The sequence below is a fragment of the Aotus nancymaae genome, unplaced genomic scaffold, assembly GCF_030222135.1.
Source record: "Aotus nancymaae isolate 86718 unplaced genomic scaffold, 86718_ANA_hifiasm-v0.15.2.pri h1tg000079l, whole genome shotgun sequence".
Classification (NCBI taxonomy): domain Eukaryota; kingdom Metazoa; phylum Chordata; class Mammalia; order Primates; family Aotidae; genus Aotus; species Aotus nancymaae.
Genome location: NW_026988494.1, coordinates 7,681,396 through 7,701,386, shown reverse-complemented (window position 1 = coordinate 7,701,386; position 19,991 = coordinate 7,681,396). Strand labels below are relative to the sequence as shown.

Sequence of the window (19,991 nt, the reverse complement as noted above, 5' to 3'; positions counted from 1 at the left end):
TGTGTTAGTGAGTGAGTCTCACAAAATCTGATGTTGTTTTTTTTTTAATTTTTATTTTTTTGATCTGATGGTTTTACAAATGGGAGTTCCCCTACACAAGCCCTCTTGCCTGCCCCCATGTAAGATGTGACTTGGCTTCCCCTTTGCCTTCTGCGATGATTGTGAGGCTTCCGTAGCCATGTGGAACTGTGAGTCCATTAAACCTCTTTCCTTTATAAATTACCCAGTCTCGAGTATGTCTTTATTAGTGGCATGAGAACAGACTAATGCACATGGCAAATATTTGGGAAAACACATGAGTTTCAGGGTTAGAGATGAACTCTATTTATCTCCATTGGAGAGTGAAACCAATAAGGAAGAAGCATAGACAAGCAGAACCGGAAGGAAAATGAGGAGGCAGATGAAGCCGGGAGGGAGAGGGAGTCCTTGAGTGTGCCTTGCCCCCTGTTACACTTCCCAATGATTTGAGTCAAGAAATTGCTTTTTTTTTTTGTCTTAAGCTGGGTTGAGTTGAAATTTTGGCACATGTAACCACTGACAATCATTGACAGACTGCCCAGATTAATTCATTTTCATGGGCAACATGCCCTTACAAAAAGGACACATTCTAGCTTTTCTTCTGTGTGGCACATATCTCTCAGAGACGATACCACCTTCAAATAAGGTGAACAAACTGCCCTTTTCCCTGCTGTTCCCTGTTAGAGGGGAGAAAAAGTTAAGCATTCTTCCTACGCAGATTGCATGGCTTTCTTACCACAGGCTAGGAGAAATCCCAGTACGCAACTGGCTCTGCGATCTGATCATTGGCAAAAATTGTGACCCCAGGTCAACCATTTTAACTAATAATTGTTAGTTGTTTTAGTAAGTAATATACTTTATCCAAAAGTTTATAGCTTACATAATTGAACAAATCAACTTATTTAATTACCTGTGGGATATAAAGTTTATTTTACAGGATTCACCAGAAAAATACTACTCTTCTTTCTTTTTTTTTTTTTTTTTTTTTTTTTTTTTTTAATACAACGATCCTTTACTCACTCAGCACATTTGGTTTCTTTGCGTTTTCTTCAACTTTACACTGCAGGTGTGGTTACCAAGAGCTGGATAACGAGTCCCTCAAACAAAATTTGGAATTGCGAGATACGCTGGAGTACCTTGGTTCTTGAGACAGTTGAATGCTTCTAGTTGATCTCGTTATATTAAAAATTCACTCTTCACTAAAGTGGCCACTGTATTTCTTTTGTGAAAAGGTCGTTTGACTTACTTTTCCTCACAGCTGCCACCCATGCAGTGTAAAAGCAGGAAATCCCTTTTTATAAAAGGTTTTACAAGTACAAGATGACATTTCACATTTTTTAAAAAAGAATCCTTCATGGGACCATGTCCTAATAATTATACAAACAAAGTTTTATGCACACAAAATTTCTGCAACTTTATAATAATGAAAATTAGAAATAACCTAAATAGTTAACAATATGGGAATGATTAAATAAACGGAGTTGCATCCATTATGTGGGAAGATAATATAGCCATTAAAATTATGTTTTTGTAAAATTTTTAATGCCGTAAGAAAATGTGGCAATTTTGCAATGAGAAAGCTCTAGTTATAAAACTGTTTACAGTATGTTTCCAAGTATGTAAAGAAAGTATACAATACACATATAGGCATACATGGGGGTTGCTTTTTAAAGGTGGTTACTTCTGGGTTTTGATATTGTCAGTAATCATTTTTGCTTTTTTATACATTTTTGCATTTTTCAAGTTTTCTATGATGAGTATATTATTTTACAAAGACTATGAACATTTTCCTCTGATACACTGGTAATTAGCATGTACTTGGGTATTTTAAATATGTGGGAACAATATTACAGTGCTTCATCTTCTATGACTTTTTTGGAATACATATCATTTTGGTAATAAACTTAACACTCCTGTTTTATACTTGTTACAACACTTTAATTAAACAGTTAATATTGTGATTAGAGCATTGTTTGCTTCAGAACCTAAACAAATACTGGCTTTGAAGTCTAGGTTCTATTTTCTAGAGGATTTAAAATTAGTATCCTTTTTATCTTTTTAAGTAAGGCATACTGCATACATACATTAGGTGCATGCTTTTCAAACAAGAATCATTGTAATTTACAATTTTCCTACGGAAGGAAAAAAATGGAATTATAGTGGTTTAAAAACAGTCCATAGTGTCATCCATCACAAACATGTTGATAGCCATAAACATGTTTATTAAGTGAAATGTATCCTTTAAAAATAAAAAAGGGGAAGCCTGTATATAAATGAAGTTGCGGATTCAACTAGTAAAATTTTTTCTGACTTGCACCGAACCACACGAAATCTTTTTAAAAGTCTAGTTAGTGGAGTCTAAATGGAGAGTCCGGAGTCTGTTCTTGAATTCCATTGCAAGAGCTCCACTTCCTACTTTCAGAAGGGATGAGGATGAAGATGAGGGTTGTCACATAAGCTAATTTTCAATATATATCAATTCTTGTGGGGTCTAGAACAAATACTGTCATTGGTTAGTGTTTAAGTACATGAGTTGACTTTTCTCCTCTCTCACACCCCACCTTGCCCTGGCAATTGGATGGGGGAGGCTGTTTATCCTCCAAGAGAGGACTGCTGGTTCTTATCTCAGTTTCTGTTTTAAACCACAGAGTGGTTGTTGCGGTGAACTTCAGCCAAGATGGTGTGGTTGAGGGAGGAGGCTGAGCAGTCTGAGCCTTCCGTGGGGCCACTGGGGTTCTCACTGCATTGGCAGCACAGGATCTGCCTAAAGGTGGCGCTCATTTCTTTGTCATGGTAGGAGTAAATGATGGGGTTCATGGCAGAGTTGAATTCAGCAAGGAGAAGGAAGATTTTCTCATAGGCCAGCACGCTGCACTGTGGATAGCACATGTCTAGAATTAACCAAACCAATCCAGAAGTCCAGCAGATGATAAAGGCCCCAAGCACGATGACCACAGTCTTCAGAAGACTCATCATGGTATCCTGATTCCACTGGGGTCCGGAACTCTGCCGAGCCATTCTCATAGTCCTCTGACAAACATAGCCAAAGATGTGAGCACAGAGAACCACCATTACCACAAAGGTCACCAAGTTGAAAATGGCCCAGAAGACTAAGAGTTGCTGTAGAGGGGTGCCATGTTGGAACAGTTTTCAGTAACACAGATAAAGTTCCAGTCCACACTGGGTATAGCACCCATAACGATGGCCATAGTTCAGATGACCACAATGACCACCACCACTTGCCAGTTGCTCATCCGAGTGTGGAGCTGCATGCGGAAAACCGTGATATGCCCATTGATTGCAATAGCCAGTAAGTTGGCCACAGATGCCATCAGGCTGTTGTCAGTGAGGCCCTGATGAAGGAGCCATGTGCTAACTTTCAGTCTCTGAGTATTGGGTCCTGTGTTGAACATGAGATAGAAGTAGGCCAACCCAGCAAAGAAGTCTGCAGCAGCCAGATTAGCCATTAGGTAGTAAATAGGAAAATGGAATTGGCAATTGACATAGATTGCCACCGTGACCAGTAGGTTGGCCAACATGATGAAGATACACACAGTGACTCCAAGTCTCATCACCAGCTTGCTGATTGTGTTCCATTCTGCGGCAAGATACTTTCCACTTCTGTTATAAAAGAAGGCAATGGACTGGTTGTAGAAGCACTGTGGTTTGTTCATGGCTGTGAACTGGGGCTGTGAAATTACAGGGATGGAAGTAGAGATGGCAGCCATGACCACTCTGTGTTTGTAGATGGTGAGCGGGCCCCAGAACTACAGGAGACAAATTTTCTTGTTTGTGGATCAGATCGAGGTCATACTAGGAGGAACTGTGTACCTGATGCTGTAGGAGTGAGTCATGAGAAGTCAGGTACTCAGATAGGTAGATGGGGAGCCCTTTCTTTCCCATCACTCACAGGGAGACTGAAATCCATGCCAAGTGCCCACAGCCCTAGGCAGAAGCTCTTCCCCTGGTGTGGCGCCCCCAGAGCCTCTGACCTCTGCCCCCTGCCTCTGCGGTGGGGCAGGGTGGAGGTGGCCTCAGCCTCCCATTCATTATCTCAGAAAAATAATGCTCTTGAAATTAAATGCATAATGAGGATTTTAGAGAGATTTCTTTTACATGAGCGAGCATTTGCTAATACTTAAAAAATTTTTGTGGTTATGATTATTGTGGCTAATTTCTGTGGCACTAACTAGTTAGCAGAATAAAAAAAGATTCTGTAATAGCAACAAAAAAGAGAAAATGTTTATGAAAATAACACTTAAATGAAACATGTAAATCTTTATGGAGAAAAATGATGAAATTTATCTGAGAGACTGAAAAGAATTTGAATAATGTAGACACAAAATGTTTTTGAAGAGGAGCATGATTAATGTGGAAATGTCAATTCTTCCTAAAGTTTTAATGTAATTACAATAAAAATTGGATTTCTTTTTGCTTTTGGAAATTGCCAAAAAATTTTTTTAGCATCTCTTAGAAGAATAAACAGGTGAAATATAACAACATTAAGAAAATGCCGAGAAAAATATAATGAGGCAGAAATAAGCTTACTGGGTTGTATTGAAAATGTTATAAAGCATAGCAATAATATCTGCACAGTACTGGCAGGTAAGTAGATAAACAGATAATTCAGAAGAATAATTTAATACAAATAAAATGTGATACCTGATAAATGACATAAATAAGTAATAAAGGGTAGGATTATTTAATGATTACTTATAAAGTAATTAGAAAACAGTCTGTTTAGAAGTTACTAAATTCTAGCCTATTTTCTGATGGATTAAAAGACTATTAAAAACAACAAAACATAAATAATGAATAGTCATCTGATCCAGAGATTGGACAGAATATGTAGCCCAAAGGCAATGAGAGAGAAGACTGATTGATTTGATTTCTTACAAAGAAAATTTAAAAATTCTTTTGAGTTAAAAATTTAAAACAATACAAAGTAAAAAACCAGTAACAAAGAAGGAATGTATTTTTAACAGCTCTCTAAGGGAATATCATGTTTAGCATATAAATAAATCATAGAAATCAATAAAAATATATTGAGACTCAAGTTCAGTGAAAGAGAAAAAGTTGTAAACAATTCAGAGAATTACCCAAGAAACATTACAAATTTTACTCTTGAATGGTGACTCATCCCTGTACTCCCAGCACTTTGGGAAACTGAGGCAGAAGGATCACTTGAGTCCAGGAGTTTGTGATCAGCCTAGTCAAAATGGCGAGACCCCATCTCTACAAAAAATTGAAAAACTTAGCTGAGCATGGTGGCATGTGCCTGTAGTCCCAGCTGCTCAGGAGGCTGAGGCAGGAGAATAACCTAAGCCTAGGAGGTCCAGGCTGCAGTGAGCCCTGACTGCACCACTGCACTACAGCTTGGGCGCAAGAGTGAGACCTTATCCCCCATTAAAAAACAATCAGATGAATCTAAAAACAATGAGATACCATTTTAGGTATGCAATTATCAAACAGCAGAAGTCTAATGCTTGAGCACACTTGTTTAAATTTTAAATTGTAGTTACACGCTTATATTACACTTTGATTGTATATATTGAAAACTCTCAAAGTGTTAATATTGTCTGATTTGGCATTTCCAGTTCTCAGAATCTATCCTAAGGAAATGATCCAAAATGCAGATTTACACAAAATATATTAATTACAGCATCATTCATAGCTGTGAAAAATAGAAACAATTTAAATGTTCACTGAACAGGAAATGATTAAGGTAAATTGTATTAGATCCATATAGAAGAGCCATTTAAAATTATGCTTAGAACTTTTATTGTTTGTGTTTCAATGTTAAATTATTCATATTTAAATATATATTTAGAATTAATATAAATGGTTAAATATATTCTGCTTATCTCCAAGTGTGGGGGGCATGTACACCACTTGAGGAACTCACCATTTTTCCCCCCATCCTTCCACCACCACACCCCATGTCAACTCTTTAAGCCTTCTCTATTTTCTTATTTTTTTTGAGACAGAGTCTTACTCTGTCACCCAGGCTGGAGTGCAGTGGTGGGGTCTTGGATTACTGCAGCCTCTGTCTCCCAGGTTCAAGAGATTCTCCTGCCTCAGCCTCCCAAGTATCTGGGATTACAGACATGTGTCACCATGTCTGGCTAATTTTTGTATGTTTTGTAGAGACAGGGTTTCACCATGCTGGCCAGGCTGGTCTCAAACTCCTGACCTCAAGTGATCCACTGCCTTGGCCTCCCAAAGTGCTGGGATTACAGGCGTGAGCCACCATGCCCAGCAGCCTTTTCTATTTTCAACCATGCCTCAGAAAACCTGCTTTTGTTGTTGTGGTGTTTTTTTTGGTTTTAAACAAATATCCCTTAGATCTACCATGGGGGTCATAAAAGCCCAGACCTCCAAAACAGAAAGGCCTACGATAGATATCTTGATGAGATGGATACCTGATTAGCCCATGTCTAAGAAACCAAAATACAGCCCATTTCTCAGACAGATGCTGGTGATATATACAGATAAAAGAACTTTTAAAATAATCCGATAATGAAAAGATTACCAGAGCTAAAGTTTGCGGCACTGAGAGCTTGGTTTGGATTGTGTTAGGAGATACCCATTAGACAACCAAATAGAAATGTAGAGTAGATAGTCACATATACACATGTTGAGGCCAGGACTTTAGAAGTAAATGTGTGAGCCACCAGCATATAGGTGGCATGTAAAAGCATAAATGGGATGAGGGCACTTGTGAGAATAGAGGAGATATGCATGCATGTGGGTATATTGTAGTATGTGCATCCAAGGACCCTTTTAGAGATTTGAGTCTGATATATAATGGGATTAGTATAATGTCCCCAAATGAAAGTAACTTCAGTAAGAATTCCAGAAAAGTTTGCAACCTTCAATACTCTATTAAATGACAACAGAAAAAGAAGTGAGAACCCATGGAAATGGTTACCAGGGAGGTGTCAGCATTCCAGGAATGAGAATGCATTGCTGGCTGGACCTAATTGTGACCTAGGAGCCCTGCCTGATGAAGGCATGATGGGCAGGCTACCGAGGCTGACTTCTTCCTGAGAACGTTGTGTAGGGAAGTGGCCTCACCTTGCGGGAAGGAGCCAGATGACTTTCCAGAGAACAACCACCATATTCAAAATATTCTCAAGTTTCTTTTGTTTCTTCTTTTCTGCATCTGAGGTCCAGGACATTATTCCACAGGAAAAGGTTAATAGGAGATCAAGATCAGCCAGATGAGGGAAGAAAGGAAGTGGGAAGTTGACTACATGGGTTATAAGGGGCACACAGAGGTACCTGGGTAGCTGAGAAAGGAATTGTACAGAAGAAAAGGTAACTTTGGTACACGTTGATTAAAAGGTAAGGAGAAGAGGGCTGTTAAATGATGGACTGAAGACTTTCTTCTGTCTTTCTGCCCTTCCCAATTCTCACTAAATTGATAGTAAAATAAAATAAGTCAAACCATAAGATTTTAGAGAAAGAAGAGGCAATAATGGATGGGAGATGTAAACACATTTTTGTAACACTGAAGCAGAACAGAGGAAGATGGAAACCCAGGACTGCTGATGAGAATTGAGACCTTTTCAGGATTTGGTAGCAGCAGGCTCCATGAAGGATGAGGTTAAGTCATGGGACTAAAAGCAGAGGGGGTTACCTGAAAGTTTGTTATATTTTCTGATGCCATCCACCATGCCCACCTCCCCACCTGAGAAGCCAGCCAACCACCCTTGTCCCCCTCAGGAGTCACGAATCATTCTCTAACTACAGAGAATTTAAAATGGAGAGGCTTTGGTTTTAGAAACAGAGATTATCTGATGCGTTTGACCACATAGAAAATAGTTTTGATGAGGATATGTGAACGTGTGGGAGACCCTGAGACTTTCTAATTAGAAAAAAAAGCAAGAGACATTGATAATTTTTCCAAAACCCAGAAAACGGGACAAGAAAGAAATGTAATTACAAGACCTTGCTTAATGCACTCCTAATGATGGAAATATTATATCATGATTTCATTTACAGCTGGGCTAGAACTACACTGGGAGGATGGTGGAGGAGAAGAGTACAGACATGTGGAGGAGAGATGCCTCTTTTCATGATTAACTTTATATTGTTTGATTTCATTTTTTTTTTTTTTTTTTTTTTTGAGACAGAGTCTCGCTCTATAGCCCAGGCTGGAGTGCAGTGGTGCGATCGCAGCTCACTGCAACCTCTGCCTCCAGGGTCCTGGTTCAAGCAATTTTTCTCCTGCCTCAGCCTCCCAAGTAGCTGGGATTACAGGCACATGCCACCATACCCAGATAATTTTTGTATTTTTAGTAGAGACGGGGTTTCACCATGTTGGCCAGGCTGGTCTTGAACTCCTGACCTCGTGATCTGCCCACCTCAGCCTCCCAAAGTGCTGAGATTACAGGCATGAGCCACTGCACCTGGCCTGTTTGCATATTGTTGTGATAACAATAAAATTATAAACAATAACAAAATAATAAACTAGAACTACAAAATTGTAAAGAGGAAAAAGAATTGTGTGCTGTCTCTAGGTGTCCCATGCCACCTCAGTTTGCTCAGTCTCTCTGTATTTACTTTGCATTGTAGCTGTTTTTGGAATCTCCCACACCAAGTTTTGAGGAACTTCAAGATTTAAAGGTAGGTAGAAAAAGATGAGCATATCAAAGAGTCAGAGAAGTGGCCAGAAATGTTAAGAGGAAACCAGGAGACTGAAATTAAGGAGGAGGAAATTGTCAGCAGCCAAATGCTGCAGATGAGCCAAATGAGTAACTTTCTCTTAGTCTTAGCTTTTCCGTAAAGATTCTTTGTCCAAAGCCTCCCACATGCTGCTCACCCGCTTTCATCCCAGTGTCAGGCAGGTGCCACATCATGTACTTTCATGGCAGCTATAATCACTCTACATCTCAGTATGCCTCAGCTGCCCCTACAATTCTAAGCTTCTTAAGAGAAGGTGCCGTATTCTCTATCTATTCATAACTAAGCTTTACATAGTTAATTCTTCTGTGTATTCAATTTCACATTCTGCTTTTTCTTATATATTTTTTTTCTGATTTAAAAAGTAATACAGCTTTAATTTTGAAATTTAAATACTATTGAAATATAAACTACAGCAGGTCAAAGTTCTCTTACCACTCTACTCCCTGCCTATGAATGTTGTTAAAAGTTTATCTTTTAGCTGGGCACGGTGGCGCGTGCCTGTAATCCCAGCTACTCAGGAGGCTGAGGCAGGAGAATTGCCTGAACCCAGGAGGCGGAGGTTGCGGTGAGCTGAGATCATGCCATTGCACTCCAGCCTGGGTAACAAGAGGGAAACTCCGTCTCAAAAAAAAAAAAAAAAAAAAGTTTATCTTTTTCTCAGATAGTGTTAGGTATAATACTTAAGTTAACATTTTTTCATAAATATTTTTAAAAGTTGTATATACATATGATCATTCACAATACCTAAAATTCTGTATTGCTGAAAATTCAAAGCCAGGGACAGTGGTGTACAACTGTGGACCCAGCTAATTGGAAGCTGTTACCTCTGGGAGCATCACTTGAGCCCAGGAGTTCTGGTCCAGCTTGGATAACATAGTGAGACCCCCATCTCTAAAAAACAAAAAGAGAATTTTATGTTACATCTATTTCTTGACATTTTAAATGAAGTTAGATGGATATTTTGTGTTACAGGCTTGTTCATATTTATGATTCTTTACTCTAGATTCCTAGAAATAAAATTATTTGATCAAAATGTGTACTTTTAAGGCTTTTAATTTATAGTACTAAATTAAAGTGGTGAATAGTGTTTTTAAAATATTTTATACCTTTAGTGACATTTTGCCTAATCATTTGATTAATTACTATAAGAGGTATATTAAAATATATTATTTTGAATTCACCATTTATCCAATGTTTTGTTTTATTCCTTTCATATATATTAAGCTTTTTTATTAGGTGCATATACTTTACCATTTGTTATATCTCCCTGATTTATTAACCTTTTTATCATTGTAAAATTTCCTTTTTGGATCTAATAATTCTCTTTGTCTTAAAATTTATTTTTTCTGGCTTTGTTATGATTAGTGTTTGTACGATATATCCTTTTACTTTCAATTTATTTATGCCTTTGTATTTAAAGTGTGTTTCCTGTAGACAGTAGACAGGTCTTTCTTTTTGAAATTAATCTGACAATTTCTGTCTTTAAAGATATCTAGACCATTTACATTTGATGTGATCACTGATACAGTTATATTTAGTTCCATCACTTTGCTATTTTTCTATTTGTCTTATCTATCTTATACCCTTTTGTTTTATGCTAATCAGGTATTATTTTAATTACTTTATTAGCTTTTTAGCATATATTTGTGGACAAAATATTAGCTATTTCCCAAGAAATGGGAAACAGTCACACTTCAGACCATTTTTTCTTTCTGAATAAAGTGGGCAACAACATGCAGTTGGAAATTCTGGTTTACTCTTGTATAATCCAGAGCTATCTGGTAAAGCAGGAAATATTTTCCTTCTCAATCAACTTAATGTAGGGGCCTCCTTATGAGGTCATACAGATTTTTTTGTTAGCAATGTTACATTGCAGGAAGTGTATTCACGCTGGAAATAGAAAGCAAACTTATATTTTGTGCCTTAAAATCTACTTGAATTCAAGTTCATATACATACCTCTTCCACTTGATTATGGAGTCTTGCTGGGCAATCTAGACTTATGGCTTAGTGAATCAGCTAATGCCCAATCCAGGATTGATAACTCCACTTGCACGTTCCTTGTTTGTCCCATGTTGAAGCATGGACTCTCTACAAGGTCCAGTAGCCAACCAAAAGTTCTAATCAAAAGAATAATAACAGCAAAATCCTCTAGGAGTACTCTACTGGGGCTTGCTATAATTTTCACACAGTATCCTGATTGTGCACATCTGAGAACTGCTGACTTTGCTGGGTCATAAAGTTCAAATGGCAGAGTTGCATGCTCTGCAGTGAACAACTAGAGAGCCTTCTCTTGCTCTGAGTGCATTCATGTTTGGCAGTCTTTTAGAATGTTCAATAAATAGGTCAGCATATCACATCCAAGTATGGTTCATGTTTTTCTTAAAGTGAGCCACAAAAATTGATCAATATTCCTTTGGTGAGATTAATGTGCAGCAAATTGTCTTTCATATTGAAGGAGATATTCTAGTATGATTCAGACCATTGGACTTTTCAGAAACTTTACTGACCTAAGCTCCACACTGAATTTATTTTTCATCTGTTGGCATGCATCTGGGTGTCTGCTACTTCCTGCTTATCAGGTCCAATTAGCAGGTTACATTAGACCAGTGCAATGTCATATGAAATGGTGAAGTCATTGGTTTTGGAGAGGTGAAATATCTGTGTGTCAAATTTTTGAAAAGTTGTGCTTCTGACCTTACCAAATGAAAACAGAATGCTAAGAGCTAAGACATGAAATCAAGCTAAATACCCATCAATGATAGACTAGATAAAGAAAATGTAGTACATTTGCACCATGGAATACTGTGCAGCCATAACAAATAATGAGATGACATTTGCAGGGATATGGATGGAGCTGGAGGCCATTATTTTTTAGTAAAGTAACACAGGAACAGAAAGCCAAATATGACATGTTCTCACTTACAAGTGAGAGCTAAATGATAAGACCACATGGACACATACAGAGGAACAACACACACTGGGGTCTATTGGAGCTTGGAGGTTGTCACAAAGGAGAGGATCAAGAAAAATAACTAATGGGTACTATGCTTAATATTTGGGTGATGAAATAATGTGTACAACAAACCCTCATGACACAAGCTTACCTATGCAGCAAAGCTGCACATGTACCCCTGAACTTAAAAGGTTAAAAAAAGGTTGCTTTTTAAAAAAAGAAATGATAAATGAGAGGGATATACTAATTACCCTGATCTGATCACTGTATATTATATGTATCAAAACATCACTATGTACCCCATGAACATATATAATTGTTATTTGTCAGTTAAAAATAAAAATAAATTTTAAAAATTTAAAAAACCCCACATATTTCCGATAATTTTTGTTTCATGGGATAGAAAAAAAAGCATTTACCAGGATAATATCTGCCACTAAGTAATGGTGTTTTTTTTCTTTTTAAATTGTGATTTGATGACAATAAAGAGACCACATGTGGAATAGCAGCTCCAATTAAAGTTGTCACCTAATGGAGCCATCAGTGATGTAATGCTGTCTCCCAAACTCCAGTTGTCTTCTGGCATAGACCAAATGGTGATTCAATGGGTGGTATGACAGGAATCATCAATCCTGTATTTTTCAAATTATTCATGGTAGCATTAAATTAAGAATTTTCCATGAAGATATGTTACTTTTGGTTTAATATTTTGATAGGGAGAGGGAGATACACCAGCTCTTCTTTGCAATAATAATTCTTAATGTATTAGGAAGCCAATGTGGATGTTTTGTCAGTTGCTGATTGTTTATTCCAACCATATGCATAGAAACTAAAAAAAAAAAAAAAAAAATTGAGAAATACGTTCAGCATCCCATTGGGCCAACTATGTGGTGGATTTTGGTTGTAACTCCATTTGTCAGATGGCTTCCATAAACTTCCACTATGATCTGAAGATTGCACTGAGTGTCCTAGATTCACCAGGATTGGTATTAGGTCAGAACCAGTAGATAAGAAGATTTAACATTATACAAATGTGAATGATAACTCACATATGTGGTCATTTGATTGGTGACCATATTGATGGTCAAAGGTTCTTCATTGCTAATAGTGTTGGTTCAATTGGATATCAATATAGAAAAGTGTCTTGACCCTTGATGCACAGAAATAAATTTCAGATGAATCATAGATCTTGATAGGCAATGTGAAAAAATAAAGCTTTTGGAAAAAAAAACAGACATTTTCATCTGAAAGGGGGAAAACATTGTAAACAATTTGCCTAAGAAATCTAGGCAAAAATTTCTTAAATAGTATTCCAAATGGTAAACAAAAAGTTCAATTGTAAGGAAAAATTATTAATCTGTTCATCAAAATGATTAAAATGAATAGGCTGCCTCAGAATGGGACTTGTATTCATATTATATAAAGAACTCCTACAAGTTAATAAGAAAAAGGTAGAATGTCCAATAGAAAATGGATAAAAGATGTGAACCCAAAATAGTCTATCTAAGGGGTAGGAAACATATAAAATGCTGTTCACATTTATTAGGCATCAAACAAATGCAAATTGAAACCAGAAATTGATACAAATACACACACACATACATCATAATTGTTACATTGAAAAAGTAGCAATTTTACTTTTTCAAAAGTAGCTACTGTAAAAGTCAAGTGTTATCAAAGATGGGGGTAACTGGAACTCTCTCATACACTGCTGATGGGAATGCAAATTAGTGCAGCCACTTTGGAAATTGTTTGATAGTATTTACTAACATCAAGTGTGCATATATCCTGTGACCCAGTGATTGGTTTATATACCAAATGTGCATATATATTTCCATCCAAAGACATGCAAATAATAAAAATAGTGAAAACTGATGAGTAGACATGTATGCCCCCGTGAATTATCAGAGTAGAATCCTAAACTCCTGCATATCCATCTGCATCTCATTTCATTTTTCATTTTCATTTCATCTAATTTTTTATACATTTTTACCATTTTCATCACATTTTAAATTTCTTTTTCTGGTCTGTTCTCTCCAGATAGCAGTACTCTATTGTTTTATAGTAGAAAATTTAAAAATACATTTTATTGAGGATACTAAATAGTTCTCTGAAGTTTCCTGTTGGATCCCATAGTAAATAACTTCCAGATATTTGCTCTTCATTTGATCTTTCAGAAGGACTATATCTCTCACTGTCTTGCAATATTATCCCCTAAAGCTTCCACACTATTATTTTCATTTCTATTGACTGTCAAATATGCTGAATCCTTTCAAATTCACTGTATGACATCATAACAGTATGTGGAGATTGTACTTGCCCCCACTCTCTGCACTTGGTTTATGGTTAAATTCACCTGTAGAATCTAACATTCATGAATATGGTCCTCCTCTACCAAGAAAGCGTTCAAAACTCACTGCTAAATTAATTGATATTTTGGGCCAGTGTATATATGATACACTATAAGTCCCAGAAGATACAGTACCACAACTGGACTTCTTTATATCCTTCCCTGCCCTGATACCTCACTTGACATGAGCATGGGATATAGCTAACAGCACTTTGAAATGCCTACATTCCTGACTATCACAATACAGCATGTAGCCAATAGCCTTTTATATTATGGCTTTAGAAAGCTATCACTTCCTTAGCCTTTACTTATTTTTTTATTGCTTCTATCACTAGCACTAGCAGGTGGCTTTCCTTGGAGAACTATTTTTATAATCAATTTTTCAATGTTGCTTTATGTAGAAGGCGAACTGAGAACTATAAAGCTATTTTGGGACGGGAGCACTGGGCTGTCAGATATGCTCATTCATTGCTTAAAGGACTAATTTCAGTTCACTAAGTCTACATGCAGTGCCAATTTGTGCTTCAGTTAATGTTAAATTTGAGAATTTCAGGGGTACTGTTTTGAAGGTTAAAATTCAGTCATTTCTTTAATCACCTGCCAATCTAAGTTGCTACTTTCTCAGTGGAATCCCAAAATCATTCAGGAATAAAAGGGACTGAAGTATTTTGAAATATAAATGTTGAAGGCTAGATTCTCAGTAGAAAATTATAACCATCTTTTAGGATCTGGTTTATTTATTTTAAGTGCTGTCTCTTTAAGTCTATTCTTCGTCTCTTGCTTAGACCAAAGAATCAATCATGTTTTCTGTTCCTTACTTTTAAGGTCTGCTCTCAGCCCTCAGAGAAGACTTATTTTACATGGTTTCTTATTTTTTTCACAGCTTTTCAGTAGAAAAAAAAGGCATACAAATTTACTTGATCATAGTTGTGTGTGTTTTTTTATTATACTTTAAGTTCTGGGGTACATGTGCAAAACATGCAAGTTTGTTACATAGGTCTACACATGCCATGGTGGCTTGCTGCACCCATCAACCCATCATCTACATTAGATATTTCTCCTAATGCTATCTTTCCCCTTGTCTCCTACCCCCTGAAAGGCCCCAGTGTGTGATGTTCCGCTCCATGTGTCCATGTGTTCTCATTGTTCAACTCCCATTTATGAGTAAGAACATGTGGTGTTTGGTTTTCTGTTCCTGTGTTAGTTTACTGGGAATAATGGTTTCCAGCTTCAACCATGTCCCTGCAAAGGACATGAACTCATCCATTTTTATGGCTGTGTAGTAGTCCATGATGTATATGTGCCACATTTTCTTTATCCAATCTATCATTGGTGGGCATTTGGGTTGGTTCCAAGTCTTTATTTGATCATAGTTTTATGTGACATGGGAGCCTTCAGAATGAAACACCAAAGAGACACAGAAAAGTGGCCATTTGAAAGCAAATTGATATAAAATATTTTACATATTGATGGGCTACATGTGAGTATTGGCTACATGCACAGAATATGTAGTGATCAAGTCAGGGTATGTGGAGTGTCCATCACCTTGAGTATTTATCATTTTTATGTATTGGTAACATAACATTTCAAGTCCTCTATTCTAGCTACTTTGAAATATACAATACACTGTTGCTAACTTTAGTCACCCTACTCTGCTATAGAATATTGGAGCTTATTTCTTTTATCTAGCTGTGTGTTTGCACCCACTAATGAACCTCTTTAATCTCAGCCACATACCCTTCCTAGCTTCTAGTATCATTCTATTCTCTGTCTCCATGAGATCAACTTTCTTTTAGTTTCCACATATAAACGAGAACATGTAATATATGTCCTTCTGTGCTTGGATTACTTCACTTAATTACCTTCAGTTTCATCCATGTTACTGCAAACAATGTGATTTTATTCATTTTTTATGATAGAATAATGTTTAATTGCGTATGCATACCATATTTTCTTTATCTGTTCATTGATTCCATATATTCGCTATTGTGAATAGCGTTGTAATAAGCATGGGAGTGCAGGTATTCTTTTGATGTACTGATTTCTTTTCCTTTGGATAAATACCCAGTAGTGGGATTGCTAGATCATATGGCAGTTCTATTTTTAAAAATTGTCCATTTTCATTCTTAGGTTCAACAACATATGAACAACCATGTAGAAATGTGATTGGACAGAAAGGGTATGATCTAATACTACTATACTACTGAGGGGAACACCCAGCAAGACCTCCTGTTTGTTTAGGTTCTTCTTGCCCTCTCTATTTCCAGACACTTTTAAATAGAATTTCATGGACAGGCCTAGACATTGTGATAAGATAAACATGTCTTCAGTGCCCTCAGATGTGTCTTCCATTATGCCTGGCACCCTTTCTTTCTTTCTCTTCCCTTCTTATGTCAATAAACACAGTTTGTTATTGTGGGATACTTCTACTAGGAGTATTTAGGTGTTTGACGGTAGAGTTTGAAGTTTTGTTCTTTGTTATGGGAGTGGCACTGTGACTATCTGTTAATAGAACTGATTGATGCCATTTAGAACAGCTCATACTCTCTCCTTTCCTCCAGTTCAATATGTGGGTCTCCAGATATTTAGTTTGCAGTTTCTTAAATGAGATACAATGGGTAACCTGATTTGAGTATCTCTGCTTTTTCCTTTAAAGATAAAATGATAAAAAATCTTATAAAAACTTCCAAAGAAGTAACTACATTGAGCCTTCCCATTCTCTATGCTTTAAGCCAGTGGTCACCAAACTTTTTTCTGTAAAGGGCCATATAATAAATGTTTTAGGCTTTACATATTATATAATCTCTGCCATAACTACTCAATTCTGCTGTGTCCTATGAAAGCAGCCATAGACAATACACCAACAAATGGATGTGGCTGAGTTCTAATAAATCTTTATTTACTAAAACAGGTGTCAGGCAGATGGATCCACATACTATAGTTTGCAGACAGCCCTGATGTAAGCCTAAGATTCCCTACTTTTTTGGGTAGTTCTAGTTTCATCTTTCCCATGTGCTTCAGTTCCTCTAAAATGAAACACTATAAAAAAAGGAGTGTTCCACTGTCCAGTGATGTAATAAAATAGAACTCTGAGAAAATTTAGGCCTCTTAGGGAGTAAGTTATTCTCCTGCTATTGCATCTAAACCTTAACTTTTGAATTATTTAAAGCTATTTCTAAGGCAGCATTTCTAGTCCCCAAATATGTCTTCTGGAATTAGAGACAAGATATTCTCAAGAGAGGACAGATGCTCCCAAATTGTCCTCACCATCTGGTCAAACAGAATGGGAATCAATTGTCTTTGAGGGCAAGGTGTGAACACCTGTTTTTTCTTTTGGATGGAGGATTTACTATTTCAGGTAAATATCAAAATGTGTATTTGCCCACCACTATGGAATTAAGTCTATTTTGAAAGCTTGAGCAAACACATCCTCAAGTCGGGCCATGGTTGGTTGATTTATGACTCAGGAATGCTGAATTCTCAAGTTTGAAGCTGACCAACAGTTACAATGTTCTGCGTGCTGCTGGCTGCCTCCCACACAGATAATTACCAGAGGGTAATTTACAGATGCCAGTGGGAACGGAAATGGAGTGAATAGCTGCCCGCAGAGCTAGGAATTGGATTTTATCAGGAGTCATGGAGAAGCATGTTTGTTCTCAGAGAAAAAGTCCAGAAAAGTGACTCGTTGAGAAACTTGCTAGCAAACTGAGTTATTCAAAGGGCAGTGCAGTATTTAAAGCATTGCTTTAGAGTAAGACAACCTGGGCTGAAGTCCTTATTGCTTCACTTAATAGGTAGAAACCTCGATCAATTACTTAACCTATCTCCATTTCTCCCCTGCAACATCAACATAATATTAGAAGCTATCGCAAAGCTGAATAGATTAAACAAAAAAAATGCACATAGAGTATCTAACACCATATTTGGAAAATAGTAGATGATCAATAAAAGTTAGCTATTATATTCTAACTCACACTTCCTCAGTTTCTCCTTTGTGAAATATAGAGAGTGACAGTAACTAGTACTTCACAGGTGACATTGAAATAATTGAGATAATTACATGTAACTTGCTAAGTACAGCACTTGCCAAGTGCTTTGTACCTTTCTCACTGACTGCCTGGCTTCTGGAGAAACATCTCCAGCTTCTTTTTTACAGCAGCCTTCCTGCAGGGAGGGAAAGGGGGGCTTTGGGATGCTTCTGCCCACTTGGTCATTGATGGTCAGAAGCCAGTGAGCAGTTAGCAGGTGACTGTCGTAAGCAGGCAGGTGTGGGAGTCCTTTTGATGCACTGATCTGAGCTTGTCAAGTTTGTATTTGAAATGACATTTTTTTTTTTTAATGTGGGTGTAAAATTCATTTCTTGCATTTTGTGGATATTTTAAACCATCTGCATTTGCCCACTTCTTTTTAATTTCTCTGAATCTCTGATTAATCTCAGTAGGGATATGTCTTAGAAAATTAAATCTGATGGAAATTATGTTCTTGGAATTTTAGCTATGGAGTTCCTTATAGAGTTTCAATTTTTGGTAGAAAAAATGATTACTAACTTGAACCATTAATTAGAAGTAGTATATATTTTTATCTATTTATATAAAGATAGCCATTCCTGAATTTTCTTTGAAAACTTAAATTCAGTAATTATATAATATTTTTAGCTCAATTAACCTACTTACTATGATGGTGATAAATTATACTTTTTAATTAGTTAATTGAGTTAGAGTCTCCCTCTGTTGCTCAGGCTGGAGTGAAGTGGGCAGTGGTGTGATCTTGGCTCACTGTAGCCTCTGCCTCTCAGGTTCAAGTGATTCTCATTCCTCAGGCTCCCAAGTAGCTGGGATTACAGGCATGCACCACCACACCCAGTTAATTTATATATTTTTAGCAGAGACAGGGCTTCACCATGTTGGCCAGGCTGGTCTCAAACTCCTGATCCACCTGCTTTGGCCCCCCAACGTGCTGGGACTATAGGTGTAAGCCACTGTGCCCACACACTCTTTTTATTTTTATAGATAAAACTTGAAATAAACTTGGAGTTCTTGACATAAATATACATCATTTCATTGTACTGGGGTGTAACTCTCTTTTTTGGTCGGTTAACCAACTTGACAGTTTATTCACAGATAATGAGGACATATGCTTAATTTGCCATTTTTAAATTGTAATCATGCAATCAAGCAAGTTCAGAAAAAAATCCAGTAGACAATGAATGCACGCTAGGTTGCAAAAATCATGGCTTTGGATAAAAGTGTTATTACTCTTGCAAACAAAATGGTCTCTTTTTATTGATGTCAGTGCCACTTAGCTTTCTATTACCTTTTGATACATTGCCCTGTGGCTTTATTTTTTCCAGCTTTATGGAAGTATAACTGATATTTAAAAAACTGCATATAATTATACCATTTGGTGAGTTTGGACATATGCATACACTCATGTTGCCATCTCCACAATCCATGTGATAAACATATCTATCACCTCCAAAAGTTTCCTAGTAACTCCTCCCTTTATTTGTGTGTTACTTAACATGAGCTCTACATTCTTAACAAAATTTTATTTTATTTTATTTTTAGTTCTGGAGTACATGTGCAGGATGTGCAGATTTGTTACATAGGTAAATGTGTGCCATGGTGGTTTGCTGCACCTATCAACCCATTCACCTAGAGTATTAAGCCCAGCATGCATTAACTATTTTTCCTAATACTCTCCTTGAAACTCTGCTTTCCCCAACAGGGCCTGGTGTGTGTTTTTCCCCTCCCTGTGTCCACGTGTTTTCATTGTTCAGCTTGCAAGTACAAGAAAGAACATGTGGTGTTTGGTTTTCTGTTCCTACATTAGTTTGCTGAAGAAAATGGCTTCCAGCTTCATCCATGTCCCTGCAAAGGACATGATCTCATTCCTTTTTATGGCTTCATAGTATACCATGGTGTATATATACTATATTTTCTTTATCCAGTCTACCATTGATAGGCATTTGGGTTGA

At 37.0% G+C, this 19,991-nt stretch overlaps 1 pseudogene; it reads right to left on the bottom strand.

The window, feature by feature from the left end:
• Positions 1-2,655: 2,655 nt before the first annotated feature.
• LOC105728431 (lysophosphatidic acid receptor 1-like) lies at positions 2,656-3,746 on the bottom strand (annotated as a pseudogene).
• Positions 3,747-19,991: the final 16,245 nt, after the last annotated feature.